This window comes from Dipodomys spectabilis, unplaced genomic scaffold, assembly GCF_019054845.1.
Source record: "Dipodomys spectabilis isolate Male_0828 unplaced genomic scaffold, ASM1905484v1 ptg000274l, whole genome shotgun sequence".
In the NCBI taxonomy this organism is placed as follows: Eukaryota; Metazoa; Chordata; class Mammalia; order Rodentia; family Heteromyidae; genus Dipodomys; species Dipodomys spectabilis.
Genome location: NW_024870951.1, coordinates 1,971,922 through 1,977,512, shown reverse-complemented (window position 1 = coordinate 1,977,512; position 5,591 = coordinate 1,971,922).

Here is a 5,591-nt window from a genome sequence, read left to right as displayed (position 1 = left end):
GTACAACTAAAGATAATAAAAATATTCAAAAAATTAATTATGATAGTTGAATAGAAAGTTGAACCTCAATTAAATTCCCATTTAAAAATATTTTTAACCCGGAGACTTGGAGAATAAAATTCAAATAATAAAACCTTATGAATCTTTTTTTTATCAGAATTTGTGAAATTTAAATCAAAACTTTGCTTTTTGTCAGCCATTGGGCTGTTAAAATATTTCAAAGTAAGTGGCTTAAAAGGAGTATATTTTCCGCACTCTAGAAGCTTAAACATTGATTTTAAAATTAGTTATTCAAAGCAATTCTTTGTCTTATGGGGGTCTACTTACTGATTCATTATAATCTATTTGCTGGACTTTCACATGGCAGAGTAATTATATTGGGCTTCTTTCGTCAGGATCATTATTGCAGTGTCAACTCTGAAGGGTTGATTCTAATGTCACCAGAAAGGAGAATAGAATTTTAACATGTGTATCTGGAAGGAGTTACATCGTCCAAAACACGTTGCTACTTTTGCTTTAACTCGGTGTGGTGTACATTTGGATGTTATATCATAGAACATAATAAATTAAGGACAAGATTATATCATGTACATAATGTGAATGATTCTTCTTAAAATGGGAATAATTATAGTAATGGCAAAATGAAGTATGATTTTTTAGTGGCTCTTGAATCACATCATAGGTAACCATGTTAACGTGGTACAGCCTTTCTAAGGCCCTTCTGATGTATTTGAACAATCTCCAATGTGTTAATTGCTTTCAAAAATATTCGTTTGTGCCAACAAATACAGATCTCCTTTCATTTTAATTACTGTCCGCTATTAGGACTCCCACAAACACCAAAATCAGAGTATGCTAATTTCTCTGATAAAATACATAATGAAATTGTTACAATTCATATGACATAAATACTAATGTTGATAGCATTATAATTACTAGTATTCACATTATATAATATATTGACATCCCTTGGTTACCTCAATTTTTAGAATATTTATAATTAAATATAAATTGTTTGCAAATAATTATTTGAAGATGGATGGAAAATGAGAAAAAGATTTGCATAAATATTTACTACAGATGCAAACAGAGTCACCTGGTTATTTCTGAACCTTCATTTGTTGGTTTCATTCATGCATGGGGAACATGTAGAGAAATGAAAATTGCAAACCTGCATTTACTAAAGGGTTAGTTACAAGTTTATATTGGGCTAAATAGCAGATTTTATAAATTAAATTGTTTTTGTCCCTTCCTTCCTCCCTCCCTTCCTTCTTTCTTCGTTCCTTCATTCCTTAATACCTTCCTTTTTTCCTTCCTTCCTTCTTTTCTCCTGTCCTTTTTCCTTCTTTCCCTCCATCCCTACCCCTCTCTCTCTTTCTGCCTTCCTTTTCTTACCTTCTTTTTCTTCCTTTCTTCCTTTCTTTCTTTTACTCAGACTAGTTTTTATGGCTATAGAAAAAATACCAACTGTTATACTCCAAGGTGTTATGAGTAATTATAAATATACCATATTAATATTAATCTTAATAACCTATGTTATATCTTCAGACAAATTGTAATAAAACAACTTCACAAAGTTTCAGGATAAGTATCAAATATTACTTTCCATGATATTGGTTATTTTTTCAAAGTAAAATAAGCATTTATACATAATATTGTGTGTGTTTTGTTCTTGTGATTTGAACTCCAGACCTATCCCTCGATTTTTTTTTTCCTAGCAAGGACATTGCTCTAGGACACAAATCCACTTCTGGCTTTGTGTGTGTGTGCGTGTGTTGTGATGTGTGTGTGATTATTTGAGATGCGACTCACAATCTCTTGCCAAGTCTGGCTTTTGAAATTTATTTTTATATTTTTATTGTGAAAATACCGTACAGAGGGGTTATAATTACATGGGCAAAGTAATGAATACATTTCTTATCAAGCATTGTTGCCTCCTCCTTTGTTTCCCCTTCCCAACCTTCCCATCTACCCTCCTCCGTCCCTCACCCAGCCGAAGTTGTAAAGTTTGTTTTTCAACATAACGACTTTTACACCTCATAGTTGCAATGGGTCCACCTCTATCCTTATTTAAACCATTTGTTTTTCCCTTCCCCTCCACAAATTATAACCACATCAAACACAATGAAAGCAGTTGGGGAGGGACATGTCTGAGACAAGCAGCAAAGGTCAGATAAGTTGATGTTAGGTGAAATAGACGCCAAAATAAGTATTCAAATGTTTTTTTGTAACTGTTTGTAACATATTTATAAGATGAATTCTTTGTTGTCAAGGCTGACTTTGAACCCCAGCTTCCTGAGTAGTGAGGATTACAAGCTTGAGATACCCATATTCAGCAATGATATAACATATGTAAGAATAAATAAATTTCTTGTTATTTGAATTCTAGAGGCTCAATTTAACAAATTAACATTTAGATATTTATTTAGTTATTGAATCTGCACCAGCAGTGTGAGAAAATTTTTCATTTTTATGAAAAAATATACACTCAAAGGTTTAAATGACAGAATCTTTGCACAAATTGAAATAATCTAATATTCAATAGTGATGAAGGGATAGTTAATCAAATTTCTCATGTAACCTAAAAGCAATAGGCTGTGTCAGAGTGAATGAAGTAATTTTTCATTAAATTAAATATTATCTACTGTGGTCACATGATTTTCTCTTCTTTTAAACCTAAACTTTTTTGACATAAAATATAGGTTCATACATTTTTTGAGTATATAAAAATCTTAATTACTGGTCATTTATTTCTGAAGTTTGAGTACTGAGACATTTGAGAGAAACACTGAATGTCATGTATTTTATGTCAACAGTGATTTTTAGAAATTGAATCAATCTCCATATGAGATAAGGAAAGATATTCAATTACTTATACAATTATTCCTATAGACTTGAATATAACTTATTTTTGAATGGTAGGAAATTCATATTATTCCTACTCTATAGAACAATTAAGAAATAAATGATTGTGATAGTATTTATTTTTCCTTCAACTAGAAAGAAGGAACCTAACTATAGATGACAAAAACTTGAATAGAAATGTCATAAAATTATGAAAAATTAAAGTCATTATGAGTTAGATGAAATAGTCATTTTAAAGGTCACAAAATGAAATCTCTGAAGCTTCCTTATCTGTTAAATTAAATGTATTTGCACTCAAAATATTTCTACAGCAATGGTATAACCAAACTACCTCCATGCCAAACAGCTTCTCTGATTAATTCAAGTAAATATTTAGGAACAGAAGTTATCACAATGTATAGAAATATCTACCCACCACTCTAGAAATTAAATCTGAAATCATAAAGGATTGAGATTAATAATTAGCTTTCACTAAGTTGCCATAAAGAGGTGAATCCTTTCATGTGGGCATAGTTGTAGAGATTTGGTCACTGAGAACTTGTGATCAAAGATGTTAAGATCAAAGTCCTTTCCTCTTTTTCCTTCTTTTTCTTCTCTGTCTCCTTCTCCTTCTTCTTTTCCTTCTTCCTCTCTCTCTTCCCTCCTCCTCCTTCTCCCTCTCCCACTCCAATACCACTTCTTTACTTCCTGGCTTCCATGAATACACATATACCAACACATATTCCTAACATGGGGTATTGTGCCACCACCAACCCAAGTCAATGAGGATAAGAAACATAATCTGAAATATATAAAATCAGAAGTCAAGTTTAATCTTCCCCCCTTTTAAGTTAATTTTATAAAGTATTTTTTCATATTGATAGGAGACTCTCGCAGCATGCTCTCATTTATTATAGGGGATAAGATTTAATGGAAAAAAATCTAACCAACATCACCCTAATGAAATGATTGATTAAATTAATCTTACATTAGGACAAATCTACTTTAAAATATCAGATATAGTTCAATACATGGCAAAAAATCACCTCTATGATTTCGTATAAAGGGCAGCAGAATACAATCTGTTCCTCAAGGAAATTGATGTATAATTGGCTGTATTGTCAATTTCATAAATGATGTAAGAAGACTATAGAAAAAATTTCAACTCAAACTGCATGATATAACATTTACTTTGTCCCGTGTATACTATCTTTGTCTGGTTCCCAAAATGACTTGTATTTTATCATATTTTTAATTAACTTTAAGTAGTTGTGTGTGTGGGACTTGCTGTTTGACAAAGAAGTATATTAACAGTGTATATTGAGGTTTTTTTTTTTTTTTTTTTTTTTCCTCTCCTGACGTTTGAACTCTGGGTCTGGGGGCTGTCCCTGAGCTCCTTGGATGAATTCTAGAACTCTATCACTTGAGGCACAGCAGTACTTTCTGATTTTTCTGAGATTTAATTGGAGATAAGAATATCACAGTCTTTCTTGCCTGGGCTGGTTTCAAACCTCAATTTTCTGCCTCCTGATTATCTAGGATTACAGCCATGAGCCGCTTAATAAAATGCACTATTTTTTTGCCTCCTCCTGGGACTTGAATTCATGCCTTGGCAATGTCCTTGAGCTTCTTTTCCTCATGCTAGTACTCTATGACTTGTGTCATAGTGCCAATTCCTGCTTTTTTGTTTATGTAGTACTGAGAAATCAAACCAAGGGCTTCATACATGCAACGCAAGCATCTACCACTAAGCCACATTCCATGGCCAATACAATTCATCTTGATGATCATTATCCCTCATCCTTCTCAATCTTATCTCATAGCTCAATTTACATGAATTTGTAGAATATTCACTGGCTCTTAATGTTATGTATAGTCACTCAGAGGATATATCACAGATCATATTTTCTTGATAGTCTAATTCATCAACATACTAAAGTTGTGCATTATAGAATTTTGTGATTTTAAATTCTAAATTATCTCTCAGATTCACCCACTACTATTCTAAAAATTTTCCTAAGGTTAATGCAAATACAATCTGTAATTCTTCAATAAAGTACGATGATTCTTAGAATGTTGAAGAGTTGGAGTAAGAACATCACCTTCAGTTCAGGAACATTTTATCATTCCTACCCTCTCAAAATACTCAAATATTTACTAATAGTTATTTCCTGTCATCATTTCAACCTAATCTCCCCTTGAGCAGCACTTATTTCATAATCTACCTCTACAGATATGCCTATTTTAAAACCTCATATAATTAGAAAATGTAGTCTATTTTATCCCTTTCTCCCATGTAATATCACTGTTTCCAAGGTAATTCCATGTACATTTTTCTCATGGATAGAACATATTGTTTTGTATGCATGTGTATATTGTATGCAATGTCTAGGTATGTTATGATCTTTCCATATGTTCCTTGATTGTTGTTATATTACTATAGAGATATGTATTTGGATATTTGGATAACTTATTCAGGATGGTTAAAGTATTTCATTTGCATTAATATGCTCTTAATATATTTCTGATTCAAGTCTATTTCAATAAATGTATACGTGAACACACTACATGTACATATGCATATATTCATACATATATGTGTATATATTCAAAGACCTATATATGTATACATATATAAGAATATACAGATGTGTACATACATGTTTATATACATATACATATATTATTATTTTCATTTGTCTGTAAGTTATCGTTTTACTTTATTTGTCAAATATGCCCTTTATTGA